The following is a 22,706-nucleotide window of genomic DNA, read 5'->3' as shown; positions in this document are numbered from 1 at the left end:
GTAATGAAATACCAGTTGATTATTGGACGGTTATTTTGAAGCTATGGGTAATACATAGTTGTTACACTATACTAGTTGTTATACTGCTTTGTCTGAATTACACGACTAGCAAATATATAATTAGGGTGGAAAATTGAAGGTCTTTGTGCAGCGGTGATATAAAATGGTGATTTGACTCTAGTACCAAAGAAAGCCCGCATGCGAAAGAACAAAACAAAACCCACCACACAACAAAACATTATTATGGGGCTGTAACACGAGAGCAGTGTCTACGCAGTCAAATTGAATTCAAGTATCATAGAGCATTCCTCAAGATGTCCAGGCTCAGCTCCACTGACATTCATGTCCTCAGAAAGAACTATGTGATAGGGGAAAACGGTCTCCAAACTTTGCTCCACACTAGAATCCCCCAAGCAGCTTCAATGTTGACCCCCTCTTAATTAAGTCATGATATTTGAGGGTGGGAGTCAGACTTAAGTACATTCTAGACTTCTCCAAGTGATTCCAATGTGCTGTAAGTTTTGAAAATCAGGAAGTTGCAGAAAACAAAGGTTAAGAGATCAAAATGTCACTAAACATTCAAGGAAATAGCACTCACATTTTAACAAGATGAACATAGGTACAGACTCTCCATTCCTTATCTGAAATCTTCAGAGACAGACGAATTTTACTATTCAGAATTGTTCATATGTTAGAAGTTATACAGTGATATACTTATAACACGAAAGTCCTTGATTAAGTATGGGGATAGAGAACCCTGTAGCCACAAAACTAATATGTCTGTAGGAAATCACTCACACTAAGAGAGGAAATTGACACCGTAGGTAAAATCACATCTGCTGAAGTTACGTTTTGTCACCAAATGAATACACCCATACTTCTGGGATCTCATAATAGTTAATAATGCCATGGTGGGTCTATACTGACTCAAACTTTCAGCAAACCAAATCAAGACCTTAAGCAACAGACTCCACTTAGAGTAATCGATAGCAGTGGCCCCAGTGATTACACCACCCTCTCATCTCAGCCTAAATCTGGTCCCCTTACCTCTAAGAACAATTCTCATACATGAGCTGATAACTTTCCTAAAAGCTGAATTCCTTGTTGTATGTGTTTTACATACATACATACATATGTCGCACACATATATCTGCACATGTATTTGAAATGCCAACCCATTGGAACCTATACTTTAAAGAATCAAGCAGGCACATTCCATAGGAGTAGTCAATAACCATACATTCCCTGGCGTGCACATGTCAAGGCTGGCGAACAAACTTCACAACCATTGGCACTGCCCTGTCATTTCATATCGGTAAACCTCAGCTGTGGTTCAACAACTCATGGGGTCTAGCAACCAATCTCTTCACATCCAGAAGAGAGCATGCTGAGTTATTTATTGGAAACAGCCTATTGGCTTTCTGTCCTGGGGTGGAATTGCTCACTGATATTAATCAGATAAAGAAGAAACTCATGGATTTTTACCGGGGAAAGATGTGCATGGTCAATGAGAACAGGACCAACCCAAAGATTAAAGCTTTTCATCTGAAGGCACCTACGGAAAATATAGCTTCGTAGGATAGTGGAAAAGTCGAAGCTGGTTATATTGGATGCTTGGATGCTATTGAGCCAGTGGAGGATACCACATACTTAGGCTCTAGAGGAATCTGGTAGGATAATTAGAGGAGATCTAAGAACTACATAAAGCTAGAAGAATCATCATCGTGGATTAAGTCCTCAAGTCGTCCTTCAGGGATTCACTGAGAAATAACGAGCCTCACCTGATGCCCTGAGCGTCCTCCCCCGACACCCATCTCCCTGCTCCCAGTGGCATCAAACTCAAGAATCAGGGGGTAGAGTAGGCCTCTCTTGCTAGCACTGTTTTCTTAATTTTCTTTTTTTTTTAATTTTTTTAACGTTTATTCATTTTTGAGAGACAGAGAGAGACAGAGCATGAGTGGGGAAGGGGCAGAGAGAGAGGGAGACACGGGATCTGAAGCAGGCTCCAGGCTCTGAGCTGTCTGCACAGAGCCTGACATGGGGCTCGAACTCACAAACTGCGAGATCATGACCTGAGCCGAAGTCAGACATTCAACCGACTGAGCCACCCAGGTGCCCCAACTAGCACTGTTTTCATTGTAGCTAAGTACAGATTTTATCACACGAAGTGAACTGCTGAGGGTAAGAACTACCAGCTCCCTGTGAAAACCACCACTCAGTCTTCAGAAATGCTCACATGACCTTCTACTTACTGCTAGTCGCCAATTCCCCACAGCATTCAGTACAAACATCGAATACAAAAGAATATTCAGCACCAAATAACTTCTGAAATCCTCTGCCCCACCTTTGTCTCAGAAAATGAACACAGTCGACCCAACAAAACGAGTCTGGGATACTTGACTTCCTTCAGCTACCTACACATTGACCTGCACCTGCTCCCACTTTCCTTTCCCTTCCTTTATCTCCAAGATCATCCTTCTTCTTCTCCAGTTCAGGCACCTCTCACCTGTCGCTTCCACATCCCCCTCCCAAACAGATCTCTCCTTTCTCTACGAACATGCTCGAATGTCTCCCGCTCAAAAATGCAGCAAAAAGGAGACATGACCTTAAGTTTGCCATAGCCTTTCTTTGCTTTTAAAGTGTAGCTCCTGGAAAGGGGTGAATGGGAGGCGAGAAAATAAAAACAATTAACTTGGCTTCCCCTCCCCTGCTTGGATGCTGAAATCGTCCTTTCAGGGTCAGTTATCCTAACAGCTACCTTCACTGGACATCATTCAGTCCTATCATGCCTCACACTTTGCAGCATTTTTCATTCTTCCTGAGTTGGAATCGGCCTTTGGTGACACCCACTCTTTCTGAGTTTTTCTCAGGCATGTAGGTAAGCCCTTCACTCTCCGTTTTTTTAATGAGCCCTTCTTCTTTCACCTGCCAATTAAATGATTGTGATCCCATGGTTCTGTCGGTGACTTCAGCAGCATCCCTGATATCACCCCAAACCCTTCCTCTTCTCTCCTGTACCACTGAAGTTAACTTAATTTAAAACTTCATCATTGCTTTTTTGGATTGCAGCAACAGTCTCCTAACTGCCTCCCCCATCGTTCTCCTGGTTTTGCTTCACCTGCCATCAATTTGATGGCAGATATATGCCACATCATCTGCATTGCTCCATACTGTGCCCTTGACAACCACAGTCATTTTTAACAGTGGAGAAAAATATTTCTTTTGGAAGCTGAATCTTCCCCTGACTTATATTTATATTAAATCCACAATGCACCTTGCATTTCCTCCATACTGAGTGGTGAAGTCAGATACAGTTTTTTGGAAGTGATGCAGTGACAGGAGCCATGTCTTTGGAAGCTGTATCTGGAATAACAATCACACCCGAGTACATAATTATGGCCTCTCCCCAGCTTAGCCTGAATATAGCCTCCAAATCCTTCTCAACGCAGTGCCCACTAATGGGGGTCGAATACTGGTTGAAACTATTTTTCCTTCTTTCTTTGAATATTCCCCACTATGCTACAGTGTGGTCCTTCTAAAACAAACAAACAAAAATATGAAATGCTGTCATCACCCTGCTGATGTTTTAATTGTTCTCTTTTGCCTGCGGGCTACAGTCAAAGGTTTTCTTCTGACCTAGACATTCTCACAGGGTCTGGTCCTGTCTATCTGATCCATCTTCCATCCGGTGCTCTCAGTCTTTCACAAAGTGCTTATTATTAACCAAGAGCCCCACTGCTCTTCTGTTTCTGTAAGATGCTTAGCAGTTGTCTCCTATGACTATGGTTAACAGTATTGTATTGTGTACTTGTGTATTGTGTACTTGAAAGTTGATGACATATTGGATCTGAAATGTTCTCACCACCAAAAACAACCACCAAAAAGTGGCAATTATGTGAGGTGAGGGATGTGTTAACTAACCTTGTTGTGGTAATCATTTTTGCAATATATTCGAGGATTAGATCATTACCTTGTATACCTTAAACGTACACAATGTTGCATGTCAATTCTATCTCAGTAAAGCTGAGAGGAAAAAAGACATTCATCGGCGAGGGTAGATGATGTCAACAAAGAAATGAGCATTTAAATAGGAGGCAAAAGGACTCAGAGTAAAACCCTGGCAGAAACCTACATTATGGGAATTAAAGAGAGGAGGAAGGCCAGAGAAAGAACAGGAAAGGAAAGGAGAGTCATAAGAAAAATTAGTAGAGAAAAATGTCCCAGAGATCAATGGGAGAGCAAAAGAAAACAGCATGTGTATGTGTTTGTTTTGTGTCTTCTTGCCCTGAAAGTGCAGGGGAGCAGTGGTGAGGGAGGGAGAAAGTAGATCTGAGGCCAGGAAAGTGATCAGTAATTGCAAATATCACAGACAGAGGGAAGGAAATGAGAATCGAGTAGAAGCTGTTCAATGTGGTGACTATATTGACATAACTTGAAATGGGCGTTTCAGCTGAATAGCGGGGAGAAACTCGTGTTCAGAGGATACAGACTAGGTGGGCAGTGAGGAAGTGAAATACAGTGAAGTGAAGATGGCTTCTTTCCCCATTGGTCCGTGAGCTTTTGGAAGGCAGAGACTAGCATCTAGTACAGGTTTTGTGCATTGAGTTATTGGATAAATATGATTTATAATACCCAGCTCTGTAGAGCCTGTAAGCCATAAACTGAGCATTGCAATGAAGCTGAAAGCACAAGAGTGCCTTTGATTGACCTTTATTAAAGCTCACCATGGGGACCAGGTGGACATCCTTTGCTCCAATGGATGGTCAGATTTCATATTGAAGCAATCAGGCTTCAGAGTCAATGGTCTTTCACTTGAACGCAATTTAATACATTTGAATGATCTAAGAACAGACCATGTAACCTCTATTGGAGGATTATGTGAATGAGAGAGCATTGAATCTAATTTTCCTCCACATTTTTCTGTTTTTTTTTTCCTTTGTTCTACTCTATAAACAATATGGAGCTTACCTCCTGACCTTCATCCCTGTAAAAGCTGAGCTATGCTGTCCTCACTATTTCAATTATACCATGTCTTAATTTGCTCCTTCCTTTTTGCTTCCACTGTATTACCTCATTCAGAACCTCTTTATTTTCACCTCAATTGATTAAAATTCTTTTTGAGCCTAACAGTGTCTTAATGTCTCTTAATCTCCATATAGATTCTTTTCTTGCTAAAAATCAAATAAAAGAAATGATTTCACAAGTTCTTTTAAATTGTTCTCTATTACCTTCTCCCCAAAACTCAGCCTGATTTTTAAGACTCATTAATCTATTACTTATTTGACATTTTTTCTATTACTGCTTTTGTTTTTAAATTTTTTTTAACGTTTATTTATTTTTGAGACAGAGAGAGACAGAGCATGAACAGGGGAGGCTCAGAGTGAGAGGGAGACACAGAATCCAAAGCAGTCTCCAGGCCCTGAGCTGTCAGCACAGAGCCTGATGCAGGGCTTGAGCTCACGGACCGTGAGATCATGACCTGAGCCGAAGTCGGACGCTTAACCAACTGAGCCACCCAGGCGCCTGTCTCCTATTACTTCTTTATATACTTTCCCCCCACCAAACCAATCAGCCCAATTCCCACCAGGGTCTTCTGCCCTCTGGCTTATTCACATAGTTTTCTCTCCTTTCCCTCCTCTTGGGGTCTGTCCAAGATCTTTTTGTTTATATAATGAGTAAAACAATCCATTCCATGGAGTTATCCACCCAGTTCACAGCCTAGTGTCATCCACATTGTAATTACTCACAGAATATGGAATGGATGAAAGCAGAGGTGAAAATAGAGATGTAAGAGGAAACTGGAATTAAAAACCAATCTTTGGAGATTTGCAAAGCAGTCCATTTCTTTAAAACATGTGGACTTCTAAATTGGCTAAATGAGATAAACAAAATAGAATAGCGTGTCTTAAATTTTGCGTTTAGTATTAGAGCCATCTGGATAGCCAAACCGCCTCTTCCTATTTAACTAAATTGATACAGCAAGCAACTGTACGAACTAACAAGGATAAAGGATTGGAAAGTCTGTTTGGGGCCAAGCTAATCTTTACTACACAGATTTATGTTTTAAATGTTTGTTTCTATATGGAGACCAGAGAATTAACAACCCTAGGTTAGCAGTGTCTCGACAGGCATTTGTAATGCAAATCTTTTAAAAGCAGGTTCTATAATTAGCTGCATTTATTCTTAAAATATTTTTCCATAAAAGACCTAAATATATTCATCCACCAAGCCCTTAAAAATATATTAGAAGTGAGGCTGGGAGTCGAATGCAGGATGGAGCCAGCCTGGATTATGACCAGGTCAATCAATTTGTTGGAACATGATGTTAATGAGGTTGGGGTTACATATTCAATCCCCACATTGACCAGTTAGCTGGACTCCATTCAAGTTCCGAAGTCTAAACTTCAGTCCCCAATCAAGCCAGAGAATGAAGCTGGATCAGCCCAACTATATCCTTATTCTTAGAAAAGAAAGCAAAATACTTCCCTTATATGAAGAGGGTCAGAATGGCCATCAGGTTTTAAAAGATACAGCTTGTCAAACTAGGGGCATGCTTGGAAATAGAGGAGTGGGGAAATCTCGGGGAGCAGGAAAGGACTTTTCTACAGGTGAACAGGGAGCTGCAGAGCTATGTCCCCAGAGGAAGTTCAGAAGTTGAAGAATTGGGATGGGATGATTCTAACTAGCTTTAGAAGAAGTAGAAAAGTATTTTGAGGAAGAACTATGGAAGACTGAATGGTACGGACAAGCAGAGGAGAATTTTGTAAATCCTGCTCGGGCCCCTTTCTCAAGGCTATATATCACTGCCTTCTTGTCATCCTAGCTTATCACATGTTTGAAGGGGTGATAGGAGTGGAAACATTATCAAAGGGCTCACTGTCAGGACAGTTCTGCTAACGAACACCAGTTGCGTGCCAAACACCATTACCTGTAGCGTGCATTGAAGCACACATTTCCCTCCCCGCCTGCCTTTTTTAAAATTTATCAGGGGTTTTCTCTCCAAGGCCAATGAGGGAGGTTGTAGTTCAAAGTAAACAATTAGAGCTTGGGAGCTGGACAGGCAGTCAGAAATTGATACTGGAATTTGAACTTTCTCCAAGCAAGTAACCTTGCTTGTCTATAAAACCACTTCGAGTGAGAAAAAGAAAGGACATTGATTGAGGCAGAGAAATCCACTGTGAAATGTTCATGTCTCCTTGGTGTGCAGCACATATCAAAGTAACTAATGTTTCCAAATTACTTTATCCTGGGTGGGTATCCACTTCCTGTCTCTCCCTGCACCATATTTGTTTATAATGACATATTGATTTCAAGTCCAGCTTGAAATGGAATGGAGGCCGCGCCTCCACCAGCGAAGGGGGTTATTTCTCCTGAGTCAGCTCGCCTTGCGCACATTCTCAATGTACCATCTGTCTCCTGGGCGATTGGTCCTTGGACCACGTGAAGAAATGAGGTTGAGGAAAAAGGAATGGGGAGGGACGAGAAAGGAAACGGGACCTTTCTCATTTCGGAGGTGAATTGAGTTCCATGTCTGGGTTAGGAGTTGTCTATCAAATTCTGTCCAAATCCTTCCCAAAGTCAAACACATTAAATCTAACAACCTTGACAACTCGGGATAACACATTTTAAACTGCAGAGCTCAGCTCAGCATTCTGTCAGAACTGGCAGCCCCTGCCAGAATTATTATCCTGCCCGGATTCACACAGCAACTCAAGAATACGATTCTGACCAAGCAAACAGAAGACCTCAGAGAGTTTCCATTCTAATTTCAGAAAACCTCGTCGATTCGGAGTCATTGGTAGGAGATGAAGTACTCCGCAAAATACGGCAGGAGCAAATCACCTGAAATGACACAGAGAATATGAGGCCAAAATAAAACGCATACAAAAAGTAAGCCAAAATTACGGATGTCTTTCAAGCAAACACGGTTTTATAACTTTCAGCTGCATACAGTAACTTTGGTGGAAGGGTGTTTTCAGTAAGAGGAATGACTGGCTCTGCTATAATGAACAGAGGAATCTGTCCTGATAGCTTTAAGTTTTTGTAGGAATACAATGGCAGGTCTTTCAAAATGCGTTTTGATCCGAAGGGAAGGAGCTAGTATTCATAGGGTTACTACTAAATGTTGAGACCTATGTTCGGTAATTTACATATGTTACCTCTTTTAATTGAACTTCATCTAACTTAATGTAATTACGTTTAAATTTAATTCAATTCTAAAACGTAGTTAATATCTCCTTTTTTACAGATGAGAAGACTGAGGTTTGGGAAGGTTCCGTAAAATGCTCAAGTTTATACAACTAGTGAGAAAGAGAACTCACATGGAAATTCAGTTGTGAGCCGCTGAGTCCCACGGAGACGATTACATGTGCCAGAGAACACATTTGTTTTGTTAAATAACAAAAATCCAACGGAGCTCATTTGAAAGATCTAATTGGCTTTATTGAATCATTCATGAATCGAGCAGCATCCCATCCAAGTAGAAGGAGCTCTCCTGAGCTGCAGAGGAGGAGGTTTTAAAGGTGGAGAGGAGCAGAAAAAGGAAGTCGATGGCCAAGAATGTGTTGTTTCAGGCACAGCGGCCCTCCTAAAGGGCACAGGAGGGTCTATGGAGCAGATGAGCTCTCTGGTGCTGACCAGGTGATTCCAGGTTAACTGGTTAAAGGTTCCCGTCCTGGGGAGTTGAAAACCACGCTTAGGTTAGGCATGAAGCCTTGATTTGCTGAGGTTGGGTTTAGCACCAGTGACTGCATAGAGGGCTCGCTGTTTCCTTTTTAACAGTTTCTGTTATGGAAATACATCACAGGAGATGTGGCTAAAAACTAGGCTTGCTTATTTATTAGCAGGTAAGCAAAATCATATGGTTCATTGTCTGTGCACAGATAACACATACAAATGTTTTACAGAAGTAGCTTTGGAAAGTCTGCAGCTTATTCTATTCATGCCACCCATCCTTAAAAATCTTAAAAGTATTTTTAGAATTCCTCTTTGGAATTTATAGCTGGTATGTAGCTATATTTATGACCTTTATTGAGCAACTTCTAAGTCCCCATCACTAAGCTGGGAGAAAATAAAAATAGACCAAAACTCCATAAGGCAAGTCGTGCTCTCTGGTAGTTTGAAATGCAGTTGGGTGAATGGGGTATTTACACATCTACCTCAATACAAGACAGTAGACTTATGCACAAGACCCGTGAGTGACAATTTTCTACAAATTGTGTGTAAGAGAATCGATAGCTACTCTGTAATTAAATGTGGCCACCTGAAGAATTTCGGCTTTAATTTACTTTAAATTTATTCCCTTGAAAACATATTCTGATAATGTGCAGAATGAATCTCTTACCTGTATCTGGAAGAATGGATACCAACGTACAAATGGAAGAAGTCAAGGAAAGCTGATCTTTTCTTTCACTCCAACAATGAATAGACGTTTGTGTGTGTGTGTGTGTGTGTTATACAAACAGAAAAATAAACTCCACATTAACTGATCATGATGACACAGGATGAACAAAATCATCCAGAGCTATCATAATTGAGAATTTTCTAAACTATCCTGTCGGAAGCTCTGATGACAGTTTTTAAGAAAGGAGTACAAAACGTGTGGCTATCCAATAACACATTTTGAATGAATGAGCCAGTGGCTTCCTAGATGGTCCTGGGAAAGAACCATGGTTTTGTCAGTATGTTAGACATGACACGTAGTCCAGTCCTCACTCTGAAACAGCAACATCTCCCAGTCATTGCAGGCTAAAGTAATGAGATTTTATTGTCGCCATTAAGTAAAATCTTCTGTCAGGGTTTTCCTTACTTTGTGATGAGCCTAAGAGGGAAAATTTTCTTTAGTTCAGAGACCTTTAATATTGCCTTTGGATTATCCACTGTGCCCTTTGAGCAATCATTTACTAAACATTTCCCTTTGCTTTAGTTAATCCAATTCCACAAATGCATGTATGCTTGTGGCCAAGAAAATAGGGACATTTAGTAATTATGTGGTTACTGGTTGATGCAGAAATCCATTGCAAATAATTCAATAATTCAGGAATGGAAATGGAGTTCTGGGCCTGAACTGTTCAACTGGACTACCATAAGCTATGTAGAACCATGAGATTTTCTCTTTGTTTTACACTGTAAATCAGGGGCAAAATGAAAAGCATTCCTAGGTATAGTGTAGATAAAAAGAAGGACACAAAAAGCAATTTTGCTTCTGCATTTTCCCTCTTAAGGCTTTAAAAATGCTGATTATTAGTCTGCTGTGTGAAGTTTCTATCTGTGCTTCTTTCCAGTTATCTTCCAAGCAGGTATTCCAGGAGACTTGCTCTTTCTGAATCTACCCTTTCAATAGATAAATAAATATTCTTGAGGCTGAGAAATCAACAAAGCCAAAAAACAAAGAAAACAAAACCAAAAAAACCCACATGTTCTTTCCCCTCTAGTCACCAGAAAACAAATATCGATAGCATATTATAGGATGGAAATGATTCAGTCACTGCTCTCAATGTTGTTGAGCTGCCAGCATACATTCTGCCCATGGCCAAGAGAAAAAAAAAAACAACAACATCTTACTGCTGATTTCCATAGGGCATTGTTGTAAAGATTTGCAGATATGGCTCAAGAAAGCCAAGTTCATTGCTGGGCCCAGAAATGAAGAAAAGGTAACCTGTGGTGGGGTGAGAGGAATAGTTGGAAAAATAACACAGTGTTCTATCTCTCAGGCCATGAACTCAGGCAAGAGCTAAACCAGATATGAACTGAAGCCCTTCTCTGAGTCTTTCCTTACATTTCCATATCCATCCCTCCTTCATCATTAAGCTCCTAACAGCATGCTCTCCCCTTCTTTCTCCTCTCCTTTACCCAAATCTTTCATCCTCACAGTCTTCTTGTGGATGTAGAGGCCACAGTTGTGGACACTAAGCAGGCTAGGCTCTCTCTCACCTCTCCTTTCTCTGGGCAGCCTGTTGGCAGAAGGAGGTGATGCTACTCTTATAGGTCTAACTGGTGAGGAGGAGAGGAATTCCTCTGGCAGAGGAGAGACAATGAGAGGCACTTTGCTAAGCTCCACATTAAAACTTATTTTGTAGAGCCATGGCTTCTCCGTAATTTGACAATTTTTTACACTATTGCTGTAATTATTTTAATAAAAAATTTTAAAAATTAGTCATGATTTACACTTGGTTGATTACCCCTTATGATATGAATTCATTCACACGTGCATGCACACACACACACACACACACACACACACACACACACACACACCAGAATAAGGCAAAGAATTGGGTCTCTTAATTCTGGTTAGTAGATCTAAACATTGTTCAAGTAGCAACTGCTATTCAGGTGAATCAAAAAAGTAGGCCATTTTCTTAAGAAAAGAATCATATAACCAAAGGATCATCTTGACCAACCACCTATCCAATGTGTTTTCCTTCACAATACCTTCCAGCTTCTGGTTGAAGGATGCAAAGGGATGTGGAAGTTACTGCCTTTCACTGCATCTTGTTCATTTTAAATAGTTTTAATGGCTCTGGAAGTATTCATGAATTCTGCTTGCTTCACTCTCCTAATCATGTTGTCGGCTTAAAATTCACTTAACAATCTGTTTCCTTCTAGGGACCCAAAATCTCTCTCCTGTAAGTTCCATACTTTGGTCCCATATTACTCTTTATCACCATGTAGTTTGATTCTTCCACAGGGGAAAATGTTGATAAATGTTACAAGTGGAAAGTTAGCACTTATTTGTATAATTCAGAAGAAGGAGATATTTAAAAACTACCCATGTGCAGCTTTATTTGTGTCTGTCATGCTATTATATTCTGAAGCAACTTTCTGTTAAGGACATACAGCAAGGCCACACATTTGGGTATAGAACAGGTTTTCCCCAGAAGAAAGTGGATATTCAGACTGTAAATGTTCTTAAAATGAATCAGAATCTGGAAAAAAAAAAACATGAACGACATAGAAGAGAAGGAGAAAATCTTATTTTCTCTAACTCCGACTCCATTGAGACTAATCTGCTAGAAATACAGAGAAGCTTAAGCATGCTTCTGGAAAGCAGTGAGCTTTGCAAAAAAACACCCCTCTAGTTTGGCAACAAGGTTTCTCTGTAGCTACCTAATGAGACCCCTGTTACAGACTCAAAGGGATGGGCTTTTGAGTCCTGAGAGTAGCTATATCCAGTAGATAGTTGAAACTTTTTTCTGCATTAGAATCTTCTTTAATCTTTAGATGCCTTTACTCTCTTGTAAGTATACAAACTAACTACAAGGCCAAAACTTGGACTCCCAAGACCAGTACATTAAAGGTATAAACCTTTTTTTTTTTTTAATTTTTTTTTAACGTTTATTTATTTTTGAGATAGAGAGAGACAGAGCATGAACGGGGGAGGGGCAGAGAGAGAGGGAGACACAGAACTGGAAGCAGGCTCCAGGCTCTGAGCCATCAGCCCAGAGCCTGACGCGGGGCTCGAACTCACGGTCCGTGAGATCGTGACCTGAGCTGAAGTCGGACGCTCAACCGACTGAGCCACCCAGGCGCCCCAAAGGTATAAACCTTTAAAGCAGTGGTTCTCAGCCAGCTCAAGCCATTCTCACGCCTCCAGGGGGCATTTGGTAATGTGTGAAGATGTTAGTATTGTATAATTGGGGGTGCTATTAGATCTAGTGATGATGCTAAACATACTGGAATACACAGGGGAGCCCCTCAAAGCAAAGAATTCGCTGGCCCCAAATGTCATCATAGCCAAGACTCAGAAACCCTGCCCTGAAATTATGCCTGCTGTCTCAGACCTTAGCACATGCAGATCATGGCCCATGTGTGAAAGCAAGACTGGCCACGTGGAGCCAAGTAAAGTGTGTTGCAGAGGCAGTGATGAGGACCGGACCAGAAGCATCTGTGTGACCCTCACTCGGGGCACAGTGGGGTCTCCTGGAGTGGAGGGGAAAATTTGAAAGGGAGACTGAGGTATTTCTATTGTTCTGGTGACCCTGAGAAACATTAGATGTCACCGGTTAGCCTCTCCCAACAGTAGATCCACTGGGATTCCGTGAGTCCTACACCACTCTGAGGCAGGCAGCCTTGACCTGGATGTCCATTATTGCCCTAGACCTTGATCTGCTGCAGCTCTTAAGGCAACAAGTCAGTACCTCATCATTCAGAGCCCCGCTGTTGTCTCTGAGCTGCACATGTGGAACACGGGACCTTTCTCCATGCTTTAGTCTATGGCCTCATGGTCTCTAGCAGGAAAATGTTTCAACCTTCTCTTCCTCGGCCTTATCTAGCTCTGAGTTTAGTGTTTGTCAGGGCTTTTCATCCTTGCAACTGAAATATCGGATTCCTAGGCTGATTTTTAACGTCCATTTTGCTGAGTCTTTGATTCCAACTTGGTATACATGTCCATCTATTTTCTGTTATCTTGGCACAATAGATATTTGCTTGGATGGAATCCCGACGACAATAGCATTTCTTTAGTGTTCTAAGATTGATTCTGAAGTGTTACTGCACCTTTTAGCCACGTTGCATCGTTTCTGCATATTGCATCATAGTTACTGAGCTATTTGTGAACAGGGCCCTGCCCGTTGCAAACTAAAATGCAATAAACATTATTACATTTATGGTGGTGAGGATCTATTTTTGCTACAGCACCAAGTATCAAAAATCATTTGCTTTGTTTCTAAAATAGATGTCTTTTCTATAGTCATAGAAGTATTTAATTTCTAAGCATAGCGTCCTTTGAAATTTTCCATTTTCTTGAATAACTACCCCGCTTAATTTGAACAGTTTGCCTGCATTCTTTATGACAATGGTTATGTTTATGTAATCGTTGTTACTTATTTTTTGAAATCCCCTAGAGTTGTAGAACTCGATTTATCATTCACCAAAACTGATAGTCCACTACATGCCTGGGGTTTAAAGGAGGGAGGTTTCAGATATAAATGGTGTTATAAAATTCACAATTGTTTTAATTTGGGGGAATTATAATCTCGGTTGAAACCAAACCCAGATTACTCATTATCTCAGATCATTGATTGCTGTGTAATGATTTTTCTGCAAGTTTTTGGGATAAGATCCCCCCATGATTCAGTTTTTCAAACCATGACCTCCAAAAGGTCTTCCTGAAAAGCAAGCAGAATGAAATGTTGAGTGTGTGTATCCTTCTCAAGCTTTACAAAGTCATCCTAAGGACTCTTTAATTAAGGATCTATAACCTATGAATCCCCCCTTTTTCCACTCTGTTCTGTTGATTTGGTCAGCTCAGAGCTCTATGTCACAATCTGAAACACAAGAAACAGAGACAATAGGGAAGACAATAGATTTATTAGGGATGTGTTCTATTCCATGCTAATGTCAATATAAATGCAAAATAAAATGCCTTGGAAAGAGTCCGTTGTTCTTCAGAATTTCATTAATCCAGGCACAAATAACAGAGGGTTGGTCCATCTCCCCACCCTACCTCCTTTCCACCACCTTCAGTCATTGTTCATTTTAAATAGTTTTAATGGCTCTGGAAGTATTCATGAATTCCGCTTGCTTCACTCTCCTAATCATGTTGTCGGCTTAAAATTCACATTTAATTAACCTCTTCACCCAAGGCATAAATCAATAATAAAGCTCCAAATGCTTACCATACCAATAGTGATTTCCATTTGGTGGGAAACTGTTGAAAATTAGACATTAAAACGCCTCAAGAAAAGCAGAGAACTAGTGGTGTGGAGCTAAAAAGAGCTAACGTGTAAAGTGTCATAATGAAAGCCCAGGATTTGAGAGGGAATATCCATTTATTTCTATTTTAGAGACAAATATGTGTTTAGGCTGGGTTCAGAAAATAATGTTTTCCTGAGAAAAACTAGAGGCATTTTAACATACTGATATGGGAGTGAGGCAGCACTAAAATTTTTAGGACAGGAAATGATAAGAGAAGAGGTGTTGTTTAAGGCAAAGCTTTGACAAACACAATTTAAAATCTGGCACCAACATTTTAGCTGTGTGAACTCCATAGTATGTTTTAACATCTCTATGTGTCAATTTCCTTGTAAAATGGAAATACTGGCATCTACCTCATAGAATTATCTTAAGGATTAAAATTAAATATATTAAATAGATGGAGGAGGGATTCCATATGTGTGTATAATGGTGAGCACACATACAACACACACACATGCACACACACACACACACACACACACACAGAATACCAGAGAGAACCTGACCCTCTAATCACTATGGATTATTGATTGACACAAAGGAGCATTGGAACGCAAACCAAGACAACCAGTTTTCTGTGCTGGAATTTTTAACTGAGAAGAGAGTTTCAGCCCCTCTCCACTAAGGAGGCTATTAAATGCAAGGCGAGGAGCCATGTTCCCCAACAGGAAGAGAAAGTGGTATATAGGACATATAAATCACACACAGGCACAGACTACTGTTGCAGAGGGGGACATGGAGAATAGATGGTGTGAAGTGGTAAAACTTTGTTTCCTGGATCATTCTGTGGTAGTTGGAAAAATATATTAGCCTATTATCGTAGACCATGATTTTCTTCATGCAGAAACATTTAGTATCAATGGCCCACTTAGGAGTGATAGGGCATATTTATAAAATTGGGTTGGACAATATAAAATTACATAGTGATGATCACAATTCCCTTGATCTGGACACGTATCTATGAAGGTCTTTTTTTGAACAACACATTAAAAAATAATCTTGATAAATCACCCTGCACAGAACGTTTCTGAAATTATTAAAAGCTCTGGGATAGTTTTACATAAACTACTATGAAACCAGAGTTCTGTGTCTCACTTCCTCTTCTATTTGCACGAAATAATTGATTTAATTGAACCTAAATGCTGGAGTTGATATTAACCAGTAAAATTTTGATTTCCCATTTTTATTGTAATAGGATATCCTTGAATACTTCTTCTGTTGTTAAATTTCTTAGATATTCCCCTCAAATTTATGTGATTTGCACATTAAGTGACCATCTTTTGTGACCTTCAATTCATTTAAAAAGTTATCAAGAGGGGCGCCTGGGTGGCTCAGTTGGTTAAGCACTAGACTTCAGCTCAGGTCATGATCTCACTGTTTGTGAGTTTGAACCCCTCATCAGGCTCTGTGTTGACAGCTCAGAGCCTGGAGCCTGCTTCAGATTCTGTATGTCTCCCTCTCTCTCTGCCCCTCCCCCACTCACACTCTGTCTCTGTCTCTGTCTCTCTCTCAAAAATAAATAAACATCTAAAAAAAGGTATTTTTAAGTTATCGAGAGCAAGAATAATTTCAGGCATCAGTAACTAATGGGGACCAGATATATCCTCACATCCTCATACCTTAAGCAACGAGAAAACTAGGGGAGAACATGCAAAACAATGGTTGTCAGGCCTTGAACTACATGCGGTTCGGAAATGTGGTTTCTGAAAGAAGGGAAACAAATGGGGTAAGCTCAAACAGCACCCAAAGTATTGCCTAGATTAGCTTTGAGGGTGCAACATAAGGAGAGGATACCTGGTTGCAACCCAATGACCCTCTTAAATTAAAGAGATTGAGATCAGAATTGAAAGGCAAAATAAAAACTCTGGAATGGGTGAAACACATCTGCAGAGAAGGAGGAACTGCAAAGAGAAGTCCAAAGGTGTGCATAGGTAGGAAGTTCCCTCCAATCTTTGGCACGTATGGGGAGTAACTCTACAAGGTCATGGAAAGAACCATAGAAAGCAGTAAGACAAATAATTCTCAAGTTCACATAAGACTGGGAATCTTTTGCAATCCCACCAGACAGATGGAATGATCTCTTAATACACAGGGCTACATTTAATGTCCTGAGAGGATATCACCTTTGGCACGGAATTAAATAAGCCTAAGACTAAAGGCTAAACTGGACCCTCTCTAACAAACCTTAAGAAGAAGCCTTGAAATGATCAAACTGACACCAATACCTTAACCTCATGCCTGGATAAAGTTCATTACTATTTAAAGGAATAAAAGGAGGGGCTCCTGGGTAGCTCAGTGGGTTAAATGTCAGACTCCAGCTCAGGTCATGATCTCTCAGGGTCAGTGAGTTCGAGCCCCGCATCAGGCTCTGTGCTGACAGCTCAGAGCCTGGAGCCTGCTTCGGATTCTGTGTCTCCCTCTCTCTCTGCCCCTCCCCTGCTCATGCTTTGTCTCTCTCTGTCTCAAAATAAATAAAAACATTTTAAAAAATAAAGGGGTAAAATGAAATCCAGAACCCCAAAATATACAACTCACAATGACTGACTGTTTAGGTTCTGTACCCAATTCCACCTTGAGGGTGTTGGGGGGAGATGGAGGGTTCCCACACCAACAAATGAGTGTCCAGATAGCACCTGAATGTCCTAGGATTCAGCTCAATTCTGACTCCATCTGCCCTAAGATACCATCAGATTCCACAGGGTAAGGGCTCAGTCCCAAGAAACTGCCTTCCACTTCAGATGCCAATCACAAGTCCAGGTTGTTACCTGTGCTTCTGACAAACTTGTTATAAATCAGAAGTCCCCATAACACCCTTATTGGGCTCAACTGATTTGCTAGGGTAGCTCACAAAATTCAGGAAACCCGTTTACTCCCCAGGTTATGAGTATATTAAAAAATAATATTAAAGGACACAAATCAATAGCCTGATAAAGAGACACATAGGGCGAGGTTCTGAACAAAGGAGCTTCTGTCCTTGTGGAGCTTGGGGCCAAGCCTGGCAGCACAGGAAAGTATTCTGGTTCCCCAGCCTGGAAGCTCTCTGAATGCCTTCCCGCCACCCGATCCCACCCCCCGCCACTTTTTTAAATGGAGACTTCATTACATAGGCATGATTGATTAAATCATTAACCATTGGTGATTGATTTAACCTCAGGGGGTGGGGCTAAAATCCAACCCTCAATTCTTGGTTGATTTCCCAGGCAACCAGCCCCTAAACTTAGGTGATTTTAAAGTCACCTCACTAACATAAACCTGGTTGTAGTGGAAAGGATCTTGTTACAAATAACAAGACACCTATTTCAACTTTATGGCTCTGAATGATTTTAGGAACTGAAGACAAAAGACTAAATTTATAACAGAAGATGTTCCCATTGCTTTTATTGCTCAAGAAATTCCAAGAGTTTGGAAGCTGTGAGCCAGAAACTGTGAATGGAGACTAAATATATAGATCTCATATTTGGTCATCTGAATAACCTCATATATATTTCTTATAAATCATAATATTGCACTGATATCCAACAGAAAATTACTAGGTGTTCCAACAAGTAGGAAAATAAGATACAGTGGAAACATCAATCAATATAAACTGAGTCAGAAATGGTAGTGGTGATAAATTTAGTAGATACAAATATTAAAACAGCTATCATAAATATGCTCAATATTCTCAAGAGTGGAACATGTGGCTATGACTGGGAGAGACACAAATGATACAAAAAAGATTGAAACAAAACTTCTGGAGATGAGAAATGCAATATTTGAAATGGCAAACACACTGGGTAGGATTAATCGTGGATCATATACTTGATGTATTTAAGACCAGATTAGATAATACCAAAGAAAAGATGGGTAAATCTGAAGACATAACAGTAAAAGTTGTTCAAAATGGAGTATGGAGAAAAAAGAAAAGAAAAAACAAAGAAAAGGCATCGATGACTTGTAGGATGATACCATGAAATCTAACATATGGGTAATGTGATCTCCAGAAAGGGAAGAATAAAAAGATTTGCACACATGAATGTTGAAAATACTCCAAATTTCATTTAAAAAAAAAAAAACCCTGCAAACTCATAGATTCAAAAAGCTCTACAAATTTCCTGAGGAATAAACATAAAAAAAAAAAAAAAAAAAAACACCCACCAAGGAATATTATAATGAAATTGTGGAAAACCAGTGATAAAGAGATAAATATTAAAAACAGACGAGAAAAGACATATTACCTACAAAGTTTAAAAAGCAAGAGTGATCAGCAATCAAAAAGAATGAAATCGGGGCGCCTGGGTGGCGCAGTCGGTTAAGCGTCCGACTTCAGCCAGGTCACGATCTCGCGGTCCGTGAGTTCGAGCCCCGCGTCAGGCTCTGGGCTGATGGCTCAGAGCCTGGAGCCTGCTTCCGATTCTGTGTCTCCCTCTCTCTCTGCCCCTCCCCCGTTCATGCCCTGTCTCTCTCTGTCTCAAAAATAAATAAAACGTTAAAAAAAAAATTAAAAAAAAAAAAAAAAAAGAATGAAATCTTGTCATTTGCAACAATGTGGATGGAACTGGAATGTATTATGCTAAGCGAAATAAGTCAGTCTGAGAAAGACAAATATATGATTTCACTAGTATGTAGAATTTAAGATAAACATAGGGGAAGGGAAGGAAAAATAAGATAAAAACAGAGAGGGAGGCAAACCATTAAGAGACAAATACAGAGAACAAACTGAGGGTTGCTGGAGGGGAGGTAGGTGGGGGGGATGATGTAAATGGGTGATGGGCAAAATAAGTCAGAGAAAGATAAATATCACATGGTTTCACTCATGTGAAATTTAAGAGTCACAACAGATGAACATAGATGAAGGAAAGGAAAAATATGTAAATACACAGAGGGAAGCAAACCTTAAGAGACTCTTAAACACAGAGAACAAATTGAGGGTTGATGGGGGTGGGGAAAATGGGTGATGGGTATTAAGGAGGGCACTTGTTGGGATGAGCACTGGGTGTTACATGTAAGTGATGAATCACTGGGTTCTACTCCTGAAACCAACACTACACTGTATGTTAACTAACTTGAACTTAAACAAATACATTTTTTAAAAAGCAAGATTGGGGGTGCCTGGGTGGCGCAGTCGGTTAAGCGTCCGACTTCAGCCAGGTCACGATCTCACGGTCCGGGAGTTCGAGCCCCGCATCAGGCTCTGGGCTGATGGCTCGGAGCCTGGAGCCTGTTTCCGATTCTGTGTCTCCCTCTCTCTCTGCCCCTCCCCCATTCATGCTCTGTCTCTCTCTGTCCCAAAAATAAATAAAAAACGTTGAAAAAAAATTAAAAAAAAAAAAAATAAAAAAAAAATAAAAAGCAAGATTGATGACATATTGCTCATAAGAAACCATGCAAGCTAGAGACAATACAGGAACATTTTTAAATATTTAAAGAAAAAAAAGCCTGTCAACCTAGAGGTTTTTTTTAATCCAGTGAAAATATTTTTTAAAAATGAAAGTGAAATACTTTCAGACAAATAAAAGCTGGGAAAAGCCATTCCCAGCAGACTTGCTCTACATGAAATGTTAAAGAAAGTTTTTCAGGCAGAATCACATACACAAAGCAATGGATAATGCTGGTAACAAAAATGAGCTGAGTAAATATATATTTTTCTCCTTGCAAAATCTCTTTAAAAAATAATTGTCTGCTTAGAGCCAATATAATAAAAATAGGCCAGGTTTATAACATGCAAAAATAAAATACTTGACAATAGGACAAAGTATAGAAGAAGGAAAAATATATACTTCTCAAAGGTTCTTATATTATTTGCAAAATGATACAATATTATTTGAAAGGCTGTGTTTGGAAGAAAGACCTTTCCTCTACCAACTTAGGTGCAGTGGTTGGGGGTCTACAAGTTAACTGGCAATAGATTAACAGGAGAAAAGACAAAGTTCACTTACATATATGTGTGGGAGTATCAGGCTGAAGGTGGGGTTTATATGCAAACCTAATAGGGAAAAGGAAAGAGGGAGGAAGGAATTCTATGGGGAAAAAGGGGGATTTCAGTAAGAACAAACAGCAGGTATGAAAGTTTGTGATGACATTTGTTTATGCAACATCGCAGTGTAACCCATGAATCACCCACCTGGCTGTGAAACTTCCTTAACTCAACTCTCTGAAGGGAAGTCAGAAAAGACTACTTTTGCCTTTGCTATCCTTCAGGTATGATAAGTTAAAAAATGTAAATTTTGAATCAAAGCAACAATGAAAAAGTAAAACAGTATATCTAGTAAGTCAACAGTGGAAATAAAACCACACAAATCACTCAATTGTTCCAACAGAAGACAGCACAGAGGGAAAAAAAAAAGAAAGGCCAATGGACAAATAGAAAACCAGGGCAGTATGGTAGCTGTGAAAAAGCATGAATTACAGAAAATTATAAATTAGACACATCAAAATTAAAAAAAATAATTTGAAAGCCATTGTCAAAGAATTTTCTTTTTTGAGAGAGAGAATGTGCACACATGCGAATCAGGGAGGGGTAGGGGGAGAAGGAGAGAGAATCTTTTTTTTTTTAAATGTTTATTATAGTTTATTTTGCCAGAGAGAGAGAGAGCACAAGCAAGGGAGGTGTGCAGAGAGAGGGAGAGAGAGAATCTTAAGCAGGCTCTACTCTCAGCATGGAGCCAGATGCAGGGCTCAATCCCATGACCCTGGGATCATGACATGAGCTGAAATCAGGAGTCAGTTGCTTAAACGAAGGAGCCACTCAGGCGACCCCATTGTCAAAAGAATTAAAAGGCAAACCACAGACTAGAAGAGAATATTTATAAAACATATCTGATAAAAGATTTATATCCAAAATGCCCAAAGAACTTTTACAACTCAATAATAATGCCAACAACCCAAATTTTAAAATAGGCTAAAGATTTGAATAGATCTATTACCAGTAAAGATACACAAATGACAAAAAGCACACAGAAAGTTCATCATTACTCTTCATTAAGAAAATAAAAGTTAACTCAAATGCATAAAGCAATAGGGACATTTGGGTGGCTCAGAGAGTTGAGCGTCTGACTCGTGATTTCGACAGGGGTCATGATCCCAGGGTCATGGGCTTGACTGAATTTTGACCCTGTTTAATATTTTCTCTCTCTCTCTCTCTCTCTCTCTCTCCCTGTCCTCCCACTCATGCTTTCTCACTTTCTCTCTCTCTCTCTCTCAAATTAAAAAAAAAAAAAAAAAAAAAAAAAAAAAAATATATATATATATATATATATATATATATATTTAAAAAATAAAGCAATAGAAGTGAAACCAAAATGAGGTACTACTACACACTGCTTAGAATGGCTAAATACCAGTAAGGTATAAGGAGCAATTGGTGTTCTCACATGTGGTTGATGGGAATGCAAACTAGCAAAGCCATTTTGGAAAACGGTTTGGTGGTTTTGTACAGATGTAAGCATACCCATACCCATTCAACACAGCAACCACACCCCCATGAAATTAACCCAGAGAAATGAAGACATATATCCACATAGATCTGTGTGTTCAAAGTAGATTTGTTCAAGTTTATCTACTTTGTGAGAGAGCATGAGCAGGGGAGGGACAGAGAGAGAGGGAAAGAGAGAGAGTGTCAAGCAGGCTCCCACTGTCAGCACAGAGCCAACTCCAGGGCTCATACTCACAAACGGTGAGATCATGACCTGAGCCAAAAATCAAGAGTCAGATGCTTAACGGTCTGAGCCACCCAGGGGCCCTGATTCAAAGTAGATTTCAAAAAGCCACAAAAGCTGGAAACAATCTAAAGAATGCAAATCCCCTTCAAGTGTTGAATGGATAAACTGATTGTGGTATAACCATACAATAGACTAAAAATTCAGTAATAAGAAATAATGAACTACTGATACATTCAACAACATGGATGAATCACAAAAGCATTATTCTAAATGAGAGAAGATAGGGAGAGAATTTACATGCATCACGATTCCATTTACATAAAATGCTGGAAAGTTAAAACCTAGTAGCAGAAGGTAGACTCGTGGTTG

This window comes from Panthera onca, chromosome B1 (genome assembly GCF_046562875.1).
Source record: "Panthera onca isolate mPanOnc1 chromosome B1, mPanOnc1 haplotype 2, whole genome shotgun sequence".
NCBI lineage: Eukaryota > Metazoa > Chordata > Mammalia > Carnivora > Felidae > Panthera > Panthera onca.
Note: the sequence above shows the minus strand (reverse complement) of the source record.